This window comes from Sus scrofa, chromosome 5, assembly GCF_054392235.1.
Source record: "Sus scrofa isolate SSC_HxYL_T2T_F1_AM1 chromosome 5, Sscrofa_HxYL_maternal_Yorkshire_Landrace_v2.0, whole genome shotgun sequence".
Classification (NCBI taxonomy): domain Eukaryota; kingdom Metazoa; phylum Chordata; class Mammalia; order Artiodactyla; family Suidae; genus Sus; species Sus scrofa.
This window is the reverse complement of record NC_139387.1, coordinates 106022645-106036957: the sequence shown is the minus strand read 5'-3', so window position 1 is coordinate 106036957 and position 14313 is coordinate 106022645. Positions and strand designations below refer to the sequence as shown.

Sequence of the window (14313 nt, the reverse complement as noted above, 5' to 3'; positions counted from 1 at the left end):
TGTTGTTGTTATTTCCCCAACACAATTTACCCAACTCTTTGTCAGATAATATGGTTTGCAGACATATTTGACCCTTGAACAGTTCAGCTCTGAACTTTGGGGATCCTCTTATACACAGATACTGTTTAACTGTATTACAGTACTACATGGTCTGTGGTTGGTTGAATCTGCAGTTATGGAGGTACCTTGGATACAGAGGGAAGACCGTAAATTACATGCAGATTACCCCTGAGTTGAGTTGTTCAAACTCACCTGAAGTTTCTTCCATTCCATAAACTGCCTTTTCATTTTGTTAATTTTTTACCTTGTTGTACAGAAGGTTTAAGTTTGATGTAGTTCCATTTGTCTATTTTTACTTTTGTTGCCTGTTCTTTTGGGGTCATATCCAAGAAATTATTGTGAAATCCACTGTCATAAAGTGTTTCCCTTTTGTTTTGTTCTAGGGGTTTTATAGTTTGAGAATGTACGGTTAGTCTTTAATGCATTTTGAGTTTTGTTTGTTTGGATTTCTGTTTTTTTCTGGTGTGATATAAAGGTTCCACTTCATTGTTGTCACAAGGATATCCAGTTTTCCCAGCACCATTTGTTGAAGAGGCTATCCTTTCCCCATTGCATAGCCTTGATAATATACATAAAGGTTTATTTCTAAGCTCTCAAATTTGTTTCATTGGTCTATATGTCTGTTTTTAATGCCAGTACCACACTGTTTTGATTATTAATTATATAATTAATTATAATAGTAATAAACATTAATATGTTTTAAAATCAAGAAGTATGATGCTTCCAGCTTTGTTTTTTCTTTTTTTTTTCTCAAAATTATTTTGATTATTTGAGGTTCTTTTAGATTTTGTATGAATTTTAGGAAGTTTTTTAAAATTTCTGCAGAAAATGCCATTTGGATTTTGGTCAGAATTGCATTGAATCTGTAGACTGCATTGGATGGTTATGGACATTTTAACACTATTATCTTCCCCTTCATGAACATGGAATATCTTTTCACATGTGTCTTCTTCAATTTGTTTCATCATGTTTCTAAATTTTTCAGTGTCCAAGGCCTTCACATCCTAGATTAAATTTATTCTAAGCAATTTTTTAATCTTGTTGTAAATGGGACTTTTTTCAAAAAATTTGCTTTTCAGATTATGGATTGTTACTATAGAGAAAAGCATTGTTTTTTGTGTGGTGACTTTATATCCTTCAATTTAGCTGAATTTGTTTATTCTCACAGTTTTTTGTTGGATTCTTTGCATTTTCTACATATTATATCATGTCTGCAAACAAGGTTGGTATTCCTTCCAACTGGATGCCTTTTATTTATTTTTCTTGCCTAATTGCTCTGGTGAAGACTTCCAGGACTATGTTAAATAAAAGTGATGAGTCTTCTTCCTGATCTTAGAGGAAAACTTTCAGGTTTTAACTTTGGGGAATGATATGAGCTATGGGTTTTTCATATACAGCTTTTATTTCTTATGTTGATGTATTTCCTTCTATTACTAGTTTCTTGAGTGTTTTTATCATGAAAGGGTATTGAATTTTGTTGAATTTTCTGCATCAATTGAGATGATCATATGAATTCCCTCAGTGTTCGTTTGTCCAAAAAGTCTATATTTCGACTTCACTTTCTAAGGGTAATTTTGCTGGATATAAAATTCTATTTTTATAATTTATTTATTTTTTTCCTCTCAAAATTTTGAATGTTTTACTCTACTCTCTTCTTTCTTACTGGTTTCTGATAAGTCTAGTGTAGTTCTTAACCTTGTTTCTCCATAGATAAGATATTTTCCCCCCTTCTGACTTTGGTTTCTTTCAGTTTGGCTATATTATGCCAAGGCTTATTATTTTTGGAATTTATCTGCCCAAGTATTCTCTGAGTTTTCTGAATCTATGGCTCAATAATAATTTTGGAAAGTTTCCCATCATTATTACTTTATTTTAATTAAAAAAAAATTTTTTTTTTCTTTTTAGGGCCACCCTCGCAGCACATGGAGGTTCCCAGGCTAGGGGCCTAAACAGAGCTACAGCTGCCTGCCTATGCCACAGCCACAGCAACACAGGATCCAAGCCACATCTGTGACCTACACCACAGCTCACAGCAATGCCAGATCCTTAACCCACTGAACAAGGCCAGAGATCGAATCCACAACCTCATGGTTCCTAGTTGGATTTGTTTCCACTGCGCCACAATGGGAATGCCTCATTATTACTTAAAATATTTCTTCTGCTCTCTTCTCCTTTTTCCCCTTTTGATCATCTAGTTACTCACATGTTAAATATTTTGAAACTTTCCCGCAGTTCCTGCATGTTCTGTACATTTCATTCACTTTCTCCTTACGTTTCAGTTTAGGAAGTTTGTATTGACCTGTCTTCAAACTCATTGATTTTTTTTTTTCCCTTGGTCATGCTGAGTCTTCTGATGATCCCATCAAATGCATTCCTCATTTCTGTTATAATTTCTAGCAATTTCTTTTAATGCCTTCTTAGAACTTCCCTCCGCTTACATTACATATTTGTACTTGCATGTTGTCTACTTTTTCTGTTAGAGGCCTTAACCTATAAATCATTGTTATTTTAAGGTCTCTTTCTGAGAATTCCAACATCTGTTTCATATTTCAACATTTTAGTATGGTTCTGATGCTAACTTTGTCTTTTTGGACGGTGCTTCTCTTCCCTTTTGTTATGCCTTGTACTTTTTTGTTGGATGTTGATTATGTTGAATTCGTAGTAGGAATTTAAATTATTGGTCCTCTAATATGAGGATGTACGTTAATCCGGCTGGGAGTTCAGCATTGTTTGGTGTTTGTTGTCGCTGTTGGTGCTAGTGGCTTCGAATTTCTCTAGTGTCCTTGTTTTTGTATCCTCTCTTGGTGTTAATCTTTCCTTAATGCTCTTTCTCAGAGAGACTGTGTGTCTTGGTGGTGTTTCAGGTGTGCTTCAGTAGTCCCATGCTAGAGCCCTGTTTTGATGTTAAGGTGTGGTGGAGGGGAATGTTCTGTAATTTTTCAATTACATCTTAGACTTGATTCAGCCTGTGTCTCTGTCCCATGACCTTCACAAGGTTTTCTGCTTGTATATCTACTCCCCCTTACCCCCTGAGGTCCTCCCTAGAGGAGGACACCTCTAGCCCTTTGGCGACAGCTCTGGGAAAAGGCTCTCATAGTCTTTCACCTTGGAGAGTAAGGCCTTTGTTGCGGAGACACCGCTGGGTATATTCCACAAGGACTACTCTGCTTCCACCGCCCCTACCAGGATAGGATCTTTTGGCTCTTCCCTGTGAGACCTGGCTGGGTTCTTGGAAGTAAAGACCATGAGACAGTGGACTCTACCCCCACCCCCTCCACCACCACCAAAGACGGTGGCCTTCGGGAGTTTCTCACTCTCAACCCAGTTCACAGTCAGCCTCCAGCGGGTTATCAAAATTACCACTCCGAGTGTGCCTACTGGTTCATGGCTCCATGGGCTTCTGCAGCAGATAGGCAGTTCTTGACTAGGACTCTCTCTCTGTTCTCTTTCTTCAGCTCAGTCTGTGTCGAAATATATTGGGACTTGCAAGTGCGCGTGGGATGTGTTATATATTTTTGTTTTCCTGTGGCTGGCTCAGAGCGTACTGTATTGCATGTCGTTAATGCTCAGTAGTTATTTTCTTAGCATTTGAAAGGTACAGAAACAGATATTTAGAAAAATATATTTGATCTCATGGCTTTCTCCCCTTCCTTATTAGCATGCCATCACCTTAGAGAGGTTGCGTCTGTATGAACACTGGCTTAAGAATGCATGGCTTGTTCTACCACTTATTAGCTCAGATCTGGGTCACATTATTTCACGTCTCCGTATCTCATTCTACGTGGTGCATAGTGAAGGCAAACTTATTTCCTTCTTGATGGGGTCCAGAAGTTAAGTGAGTGTAAATGTAAAAATATTTAGAACATTCTTGCCTGGTATGTGTGTTGTAAGGACTCAAAAAATAAATGTTAGCCATTAACGGTAAGAACAATATCATGATTCTTATTCAGTAAAATCTTTATGTCCTTGGGAGGCATTGTTTATTATTTGCCCATAGCCTTCTCCTTAAACCTCATCTGCCATTATGCCCCATTAAATTAAACTTCTAATGGCTCCCTAAGTATGTTAAGAAAGAATGTTATTCATTCTTTGTCTTTCCCAAGCATGCTGCTGCCTTGACCTAGAATATCTTCTTCTTGCCTCTCCACTTGGCAAAGCCTGACCCATCCATTCAGTCTCATCTTTAACACTTCACTTCATAAAATAGTGACTGCTTCTTCCAGGCAGCCTTAGTGCCTCTCTTCCACGGTTCTTATTGCATGTGAGTATCTGTGATATCTGAATACCAATATACTATTACTTTGTGGGGTTGTTTGTTTGTTTGTTTGTTTTAGGTTGTGAGCGTGGAGACCCTGTCTCCTCATTACTGTGACTAGCTTGGTGCTTAATACATAGTTATTCAACATATGTATATTGAATATATGTAAGATTGGCCCGATTCGCATAAAAGTTTTCTGTCAGGACATAGCACTGACACATCACTACCCCTCCCCACCGGCTTAATTTTTCTGTTATCTGTGCTCTCATGAAAGTAGCTACATCATCTTCCATTACTATTAAGCTGGTTTTTTCATATCTGTCTTCCTCACCAGTTTGAGAGCAGCTCAGTCTTACTCATTTTTTTCAGGTGCCAAGAAGGGCTTGTATGGCAATAACTATTTGTTAAACAAACTATTTCAGTGTTGCAAGATGGAAGGAGGGAGTGAGAAAAAGGAACAGTAAAATGTGAAAGAATAAATGGCAAAGGAGTTTATGCAAGTAATTAGGAGAAAACATGTTTTAGGTAGTGTCAAGTAAATCAAAAATATGAGAACTTAACTTGTTGTTCTGTTGGTTAAAAATGTCAAATTCCCATCAAAAAGGAAGTGAAGGAGTTTCCATCATGGCTCGGTTTACAAACCGAACTAGCATTCATGAGGACATGGGTTTGATCCCTGGCCTCGCTCAGTGGGTTAAGGATCTGGCATTGCTGTGAGCTGTGGTGTAGGTCACAGATGCGGCTCGGATCCCATGTTGTTGTAGCTGTGGCGTCGGCCGGCAGCTACAGCTCCAATTCAGCCGTAGCCTGGGAACCTCCATATGCCGCAGGTGCAGCCCTAAAAAGAGAGCAAAAGGGGGGGATGGGGATTGAAGAGTAAATTTAAAGGGTCAAATATTTGGATAACAACATGTCAGAGTGTTCCATTTCTTTCTTCTTTTTGTCTCAGTAAAAACGATATGGTTTAATCCTACGAATAGAGAAATCCTGTTTCTTTTTGAAAGATAGAAATGAACAAACACAAAATTGAATATATTTCCTTAACTTTTTTCCATTTATTAATATAGCATGTTATGATCTTCTGGTTGCCTGTTTTGCTCTGATAGCTTTAGAGTGTAATCTCAGGACAGCCCATAATATAAATCATTCCTTTCAGAGGGAATTTGTATAATTTCATAAATAGTGATAGTGATGATAATGAATATGTATTCTTCGAACAGATACAATAAAATACATATAATCCTTTTTTTAACTATTCAAGTGTGATGTATGGCAGTCAAGAATAACATTATTTTTTATACAAACTATCATAATAGCTGTACATTTTAGCGAAAATCAGATTGATACATAAATCCGATGGGATGGAGAGCAATATGAAATATTTTCTATGAGGACTTATTAGGTTGAATTTATACAGGTAATGATTGTAAAAAGAAGCAGGCTTTCCTTTTCATGGTCTTGCTACAGATTTGCTGAACTTCTTTTGTGATGTTAGAAAGTATTAACTTTAAATCAGGGAGTTCCCTGGTGGTCTCGTGGTTAGGACTCAGCGCTTTTGCCACTCACTGCAGCCCAAGTTCAGTCCCTGGTCTGGGAGCTGAGATGCCTTATCAAGTGCCTGAATGCTGTGGCAAAACGAAACAAAGCAAAACAAACAAAAAAAAAAAACCCACAAATCTTTCAATGAACATACTATCACTTACTCATTTATTTTTTTAGAATGATTTTTTTTTTCATTTATAGCTGGTTTACTTTTGTAAATTTCTGTACACCACGGTGACTCAGTTACACATACATGTATAGATTCTTTTTTCTCACATTATCCTGCTCCATCATAAGTGACTAGACATAGTTCCCAGTGCTACACAGCAGGATCTCAATGTGAAACAAATATTGAAATAACTACCATAGTAAAGGACATTTAAGAAATCTTTTCACTCGGAGGAATTTTTCTTTTCAAAATGACATTGAGAATATCCAAATACTGAAATGAATGGATTAGCGTTACTCTTGTAAGCCACCCAAATCTAAAAGTCACTATCCCAGAAAGAATGAATATGTCCTGCTGTATAAAATCTTCTTAAAGATAATACGATTTATCTTAAATGACCCTCACTTAGGCACTTAGCTTATTTTCTTCCTGCTTGTCTAACTTCATTTGATCATTAATCTAGTAAACCTAGCAAACCCAAAACTGCCTTTCCTACTGTTTCTTATTTATTCTTTAGTACGAAAGCTATCAGGGGAAACTAATATCTTCTCTGTTTTCTATATGTCATTTTATTTTTCCCTTCACTGCCTCTTCAGCACTTCTTGTTTCATTATGATGTTTTATAAAATGAGATTTAAAATATTAATATGGTAATCTGTAGCCATTTACTTTGTTAAAGAAGTTTTGAACAAAATTGTATTTTGATTAACTCAAGTTTTACTTCTAGGAAATACCAGGTATCTGGATATTGCAATAGTGAAGAGTCAGCTGATACTCTCCTTTCTTCTTATTCTAAGACTAGTAATAGCTTGAACCATGCTAACTGCTTTGACCTGAGCTTGCCAAATCATGCCAGTTTCAAAGCAAAAATGGACCTTTTGGAAAATACCTATTTCTGAATAAGGGGAAATATAGTCTTAAACTATCACTAGGATTTGTATGGGTTTTCCAGTTTGATTGGAAGGGGTCAAGAGTACCTTTCACTGTAACTTCAGTTTTGAGCTTTGTTATTCTCCATTTTCTCTTTTCTTCCTATACTCTGAATTCAAAGACGCATTTCACCTATGATACTCTAAGACATTCCAAACAAAAGAGACAATTTGGTTGATAGCTAAGTATTTTGGCTCAAAGATTTTTTTGGGGGGGGGAGGGGAGCCAAACCTGCGGCTGTGGAAGTTCCCAGACTAAGGGTTGAATCAGAGCTGCAGCTGCCAGCCTACACCACAGCTACAGCAACACGGGATGATGCAGGCTGCATCGGCGACCTACACCACAGCTCATGGCAACACTGTATCCTCAACCCATTGAGCAAGGCCAGGGATCGAACCCACATCCTCATGGATACTAGTTGGATTTGTAACCTGCTGAGTCACAATGGGAACTCTGAATCGTAAAGTTCTTGATGGTGGGTGCGTTGCAATACTGCCACTTAAAATACATGAAAAATAATCATCTCCTTCCATGACCTACCTTTGGGTAAATGAATTTAGGGGTAAAAGCTCTAGTTGGGAAGAGAACTAATTTTTTCTTTGAGTATTCACAGTATGTTGCTGTGCATCTTTTTCAACTAGATTTCACTCCATTTAGTCCTTTTAAGATATTGCACAGTAGCTACTGCTGTTCCTATTACATAAACATCTAACAGCTACATTTGTTGAGCACTTGTTGTGTACCAGGCAGTGCTGTGAGAGCTTTAAGTGTCATGTCTCGTTATAAACTTTGTCAGAAGGTACCCTCATATCCCTGTAAGGTGCTGAATTTCTGGAGACATTAAACGACTTGCCCATTTGCCTGGCTGTTTCAGGGATTGGCTTTGAGGAGATGATCAAATTCAGACCTATCTGATGCCTTTCCTCTGGGCAGTGCTTCTCTTTTTATAACATATCTGTGCTTATTTTAAAATCAGAAGTGCTTTAAATGATTTAGTACTTTCATAGCTTATATTTCCCCCCTCGACTCCAAAGTACTCTGTCTGTGTGTTGCATGCCGTGGCACCGTAGACCCTGATGTCGGAGTGTGTTGCCTTAGGAGAACTTGAGCAGCTCCATGTGTTCCATCCAAAGGCTCCTCTGTGTGTATAGCAGTCGTGTAGAGTGTTGTCAAGTTGATGGCACAGCCCTTCTGCATCCCTCTGCATAGCTGTGGTAAAAATGCTCTTAGGCTTGAGAGTGTCAACTCAGCCCTTCTTGAATCTCATAGATAAACATAGACACCTTGGATCTCAGGTGTCAATTACACTGCAGCATGTGACCAAGCAATTTGAGAGGTGAATGTTTAATGAGTCCTTTGCAGCCTTCATGGCACATTTTTCCTACCAAGGTCAGAAGGGTCGAGGATGTTGACAGTGATAATTTAGCCCTGAGCTGAACTACTATTAAATTGTCTATCGAGAGGCGGAAAATTTCAGACTTTCCATTTTCCATCTCCATGTCACCTCTGTACTCGAGTTTTTCCCATTAGTGACCCACATTTCCTGGTGATACTACACATTTTCTCTTACTGTAAGAAAGAGAATGTTATTCTGTAATAATGCCAGTCCCCTTGTGGGTATGCTTCTCCTGAAGCACACCACACTGTTAGGACTTTGGAAGGATCCAGCGCAGTGATGTGCTTGTCATATGCATCTATACATACAAACTCCTTCTGCTGGTGATGTGCCAGTCTCTGATCATTTTCTGTGTGTGTGTGTGTGTTGTGTGTTGTGTGTGTGTCTGTGTGGATTTTCCCTCTTTGCCTGGATGAAAAAATTTCTGTAATCTTATCTGTACTATCTCTGCTCACTTCACACTCTAGAAATTAAAGTGAACGAGAGTTGCTCACTAAACAGTTCTGTTTGCAATAGAGTTTTCTTTCTTTGTTGAGTCACAGAAAACTATTACTCATGGAAGGTGGCTCAGGAACCATCAGACTGATAGAAAGTAGAAATTCGGTAACTTGAGTTGTTAAATAACATTATTTTCTCAAAAAATACGGTTTGAGTTGGTTGGTATCAGATTAACCTTTGTAAGCTGCAGGTCTTTTTTATGACATTAAAACAAGGAAAATGTTTTCCATTAGACAGATTTTCAGAATAATTTTTTTTGAATTGAGATGATCTAAAGAGAACTTTTCAGTCACCAGCTCTTGGACTGAGCAGAAAATCAGTTGTCCTGATGCTTGTTCAACTTTCCCTCCACCTGGGAGCCCGCTGAAGTCTGCCACCTCCTTGTTGAGACCTCTGCTCATTCACTCAGGCAGAGGCGATGCCTTCGTCTCTGTGTTCTCCTTATAAACCATGCATATGTTTACGAAGAGCCCTTTTCAGTATGATCTTGCAATTGGTGAGAGGCTACTTCCAGAGTCACCAGGATATTATTTGGTCTGTAAGAGCAGGAGTCATTTCGTTATCCAGTGCCTGACAGGATGCTCGACGTTGGGGAAATGCTCTCTGCATACATGATGCTCAATGGATAAAGGGGAGGGTGCGTGAGCGTGTGGGTGGACCTACTCCATAAAGTTCATCTTCAAAGACCACGCCGACGCCTGGTGGTAAATTTCTGGACCACGTTGATAGTGGAACACCACCAACTGTGAAGCCAGACTGTCTCTGTTTGAACCCCAGCTCTGCCAACTCAAGCTTCTGAACCTTGGGCCAGGTACTTAACCTCTCTGTCCCTCAGTGTCTTGTTTTGTAAAATGGCTAACAATGGTATCTCAGGTGTCGTATCAGGATTGAATGTGACAGTACCCAGAAAGGCTTGGAACAGCACCTGGCACACAGTCAGCTGCTCTTTCCATGTTTCTGTTCTTATCATATAACCCATAAAGAGAAAGCAAAATTGCAGTGTGCCAGGAAAACACACGCCTAGAAAAATCTGTTTGGGGAAGCACAGATGAATGGAAACTTAATGATGCCTGACAAGGATGCCAGGGCTGTGAAAGGATGTCTTTGTTTATGCCTTCGTCGTTAGGAGCATGGTGGGGACAGAAAGCTGAGGTCACAGCAAGACCACACTGATGCTTCTAATGGAGCTTCCTGGTCTCTTCTGCTGGGACACCACCATGTCATAAAACCATTGTTGAACTCATCTGATTTCAGTGAATACTTGGGAGAGGGAACAAGGTGACTGTACAATATTTGTCCGAACCGGTAAGGGGCTGCTGTTATTTTTACACTGGAACAGTGGACATAGAGTAGTTTCAGGCAAATCAGAGTTACTTTCAAGAGTTTACTTACAAAACCAGAAGCATGGTGTATGTACACTTTCAACAGATGTGAGGTCCGGTGCGTATAAAAACTGCTAGGATATTCTACCTATAATGGGCATCTTTACCTTGAAAGTCTTTTCAGAGAAAGATAAATGGATTATTTTTTTCCAACTTCATTTAACTTGATTGGTTAGTACACTAAATGCCAGCTGATTTTAGGTCTCAGCTGCAATCCCTCATCTCCGTGTCCACTGGCCGGATGTGGGGACAAGGGCCAATTCCTTTTCTCTGTTATGGATTGGAGAGCAGTGGAAGCAGAGGAAGATGACATGAATTAAGAGCTTAATTTTTCTTTGATCTGTTAACCAAAGATGACTTCCCTGAATGGAATTCCATTTTTTTTAAACAGAGAATCATTACCAGCAGAGTTCACTTAACCCAACGCCTTTGACTGACAACGAGAAGCATGAAGCCTTTTCACTGTAGTGGCTTTTTCTTTGTTTGCTCCCTTTCTTGGAGTCAGAATCAGACTAGAACGCTGGTTTCTGTGCCTGACGCTCGTGCTTTATTCTGTATCCTCGTTCAGTCATCAAAGAATTTTGCATCAAAATAAATTCAATAACCTTCTATATCCTTCACTGCTGAAGATTTCTACCAAAAAAAAATAAAAAATAAAAGTATACAGTTGAGGACTTATTTACATCTGGCTTTATCCTCTTGGAGAGCATTTGGATTTGAGAGCCAGTGGCACCTTGCCAGTGACAAATGGAGTCAGAGAGACACCTCCCCGTCCTCCGCTACCTTTTATGGTGTCCAGGGATTGCTTGTTCTCCTGGGGGACCCAGCTGCAAAGCAGCTGTTGCTGAGGCTCCTGCTTCTCCACTCTCACAGCCCAGCTTTCCGAACCCTTCCCATGGGCTTTCAACTTCTGCAGCACGAGTGTCAGCTCTGAGCTCTGCGAGCCAAGGCCGCCTCTGTGGGGACCAATCAGCACAGCCGTTTTCCATACTCTTGCTAAACAGTTTGGGCTGGAGTGATCCAGCGAAGTCTCAGGACAAACAAGAAGCACCCGCTGCACCAACAGCCCAGCGGAACAGTGGGAGCTGTTGCTGAGAGCTGGGATTTCGGGGGCTTTCCAATGCCCTTAATTCCCTCAATGGAGATCCACGCCAACCCCTTTGTCCCTTGAAAGTAAAGTTTCCCATTAGAAACGACTCGCTATGAACTTATGGTGCCATCTTATGGACCACAGAATGCTGATAAAAATTGTGGTTTCTTGGCGTTCCTGTCGTGGCGCAGCGGAAACGAATCCAACGAGGAACCATGAGGTTGCGGGTTCGATCCCTGGCCTTGCTCAGTGGGCTCGGATCCCACGTCCGTGTGGCTGTAGTGTAGCCTGGAGGCTGCAGCTCTGATTAGACCCCTAGCCTGGGAACCTCCATATGCCACGGGTGTGGCCCTAGGAAAGGCAAAGAGACAAAAAATAAAAATAAAATAAAAAAACTGTGGTTTCTCTCTTTCCCCTTGCGTGGGAGGTGTTGACAGGCACAGGGATGTCATTCTGGGGATCGCTCGGGCATCTACCCCCTGAAACCTGTGCCCTCTGCCACTGAGGCAGCAGCACTTTCCAATGAGACTGTGCATGTATGAAGTTCTGAATGTTTGCTTTTCCACGGTACGCAACATTTTTATGCGTTTTTGACTCTCTACTTTGTATCTGGCCCTTGGCTAAGGGTTGGCTAAACGATTCTCCTAAAAAGTGGTTTACAATTAGACGACAACAGGTGGTAATGAGAGTGTCACAACAAAAAGCAGGCATCAAGTGCTGTTAGAGCCCCCAGGAGGAAGGACTGGGGCAAAGAATCCCGGACAGGTGTCACTGGGCCATGGCCGTCATTGGAAAGTCAACTGAGGCTTCTGGAAATAGAGTTTGTGTTATTTTCTCTTTTAAGTTTCAGTTAAACTGAGGGAAAACAAACAAACAAACAAACTAGGTGTTAATTTTTATGCTCAGTTGTGATTTATGTGTTAATTTTCTTTGTTCTTTTTCAAAACACTCCTTCTGTGTGTTCTGCCCCCTGCTGCTGCCACAGTCCCGCCCCTTCTCCTCCGAGCCTGATGTATTGACCCAGAGCAGCCAGTTCCTCACCCTCACTCCTTCTGGCGTTGACACCTAGCATGACGTAGAAATCCACCTCCCTGCATTTACCTGTGATTCTGAATTTACCTGCGTCACGAAATCCCCTGGATGTTTTTCAGCAGTTGACATCAATGGACTGATATCTTGGTGCAATACTCTTTTTGAAATACTATTTTCCCTTCCCTTAGACCTTTTGCTTGAGTCTGAGGACTAAGCCACATCACATCTTAGATATTCAGAGGTCTCCAAGACACCTCCATCTCAGCATCTCTCAGAACAGAGCTGGTGACCTTCCTCCCGTCACCTGGCCTTTTTCTTTCCTCGACAGGCTCTGTCTCCGTTTCAGAATCGGAAACCCAGAGGCCCTCTTGTGACCTCCTTTCCCTGGGCACAGGCCCTCTCTCCCCCTCCAGCCTGTCAGCCTGCCTGGGTTACCTCCCACCAGTCCCCTAATCTTCTCTCCTTATCAACCCCATCACTCTCTTTGAAAAGCCTGGATTAATCTGCCTGCCTCCCTTCTGTTCCCATTACAGCTTTATCTACTCTCCCCTCAGAGTGGTATTTATAAAGCAGATAGGGACACATTCCTTCCCGGAACCTGTGAGCCCAGTAAACTCCACCCTCCTGACCTTTTCATGTGGCGTCCCGCCCTCCTCTGTCTCCTTCACCCTGGGCTCAAGCAGAGGTTTTTGCCACAGAGGTTTTTGCCTTTGCTGTGTCTCTGCTTGTTGTATCTCCTTTAACTTAATCAATTATGTGCAACTTTCAGGTGTTCAGAGCAAGCAGTGGTTCCTTTGGAAACCTTTCCTGATTACAGCAGTTGGTTCTAAGTGAAATTCACAGCCCTTCTTCTTAATATATTCATAACAGCTTTTGGACTCTTCACAAGGGCAGGGGTTTTGCTCTTATTCATTATTTTCATCCTAGCGTTTACGACGGTGCCCAGTAAATATTTGTTGAAATAAGGAAATCAGTGAATAAACGGAATTGCTAAAAGTTCATTGTTTTTATTGCAAACAGGTATTTTTCCAATTGGTTTGTGAGTCAAAAATAAATTCCGGAGTTCCCGTCGTGGCGCAGTGGTTAACGAATCCGACTAGGAACCATGAGGTTGCAGGTTCGATCCCTGCCCTTGCTTAGTGGGTTAACGATCCGGCGTTGGCGTGAGCTGTGGTGTAGGCTGCAGACGCAGCTCGGATCCCGAGTTGCTGTGGCTCTGGCGTAGGCTGGTGGCTACAGCTCCGATTCGACCCCTAGCATGGGAACGTCCACATGCCGCGGGAGCGGCCCAAAGAAATAGCAAAAAGACAAAAAAAAAAAAAAATTCCATGTATTCTACAGTTGAAAAATAGCCAATTTTGATTTTTTAATTATGTACATAATTTTAAAGTAAAATTTTAGGATACCTTTATCTGCAATTTAATTTTAAACTGGATGCAAACAAAATGTATACCTCCTTCATACAACGTCTTCAGACATTTTAATAAAATATCTGAATATTTTTCTTATAAATCGATATCATGGATGGTGAAGAGTTATGGTAAGATGCTGGTTTTTAACTTTGAGTTTAGTGTAGCAGGGCAATGTAACAGCCTAAGAAATTTGCCCAGATGGAGCTTAAGTGTGGTTGTATCCTATCAAATTAATTATCTCCCACTGAAATGTTATTACAGCCTGTGTGGATGACCTCTTTAAGCTTGAAGGGAAAACATACAAGTGAACAGATGTAGAAAGGAAGTAAAAACTTGTTATATAACAGGAAATAACCTTCAGTTATTATATTTTAGAAATTATTTATATTTATTCCTTAAAACCCAACTTTACTCATGATGTCAAAGCAGTGTAGAAAGCAACATATCATTTAATTTTTTATTAGTCCGTTATTCAAAATATTTATGAGACAAGCTACTTATTTTAAATAGTTACTTAAAATCTATTTTCCTCCTTTATTGAAAA

General features: G+C 40.3%; 1 protein-coding gene across 50 annotated transcripts in view; it reads left to right on the top strand.

Moving 5' to 3' along the window:
- TMTC2 (transmembrane O-mannosyltransferase targeting cadherins 2) overlaps nt 1-14313 on the top strand; it is a 949512-nt gene that overhangs the window by 291450 nt on the left and 643749 nt on the right. The gene's annotated exons all lie outside the window — the stretch shown is intronic.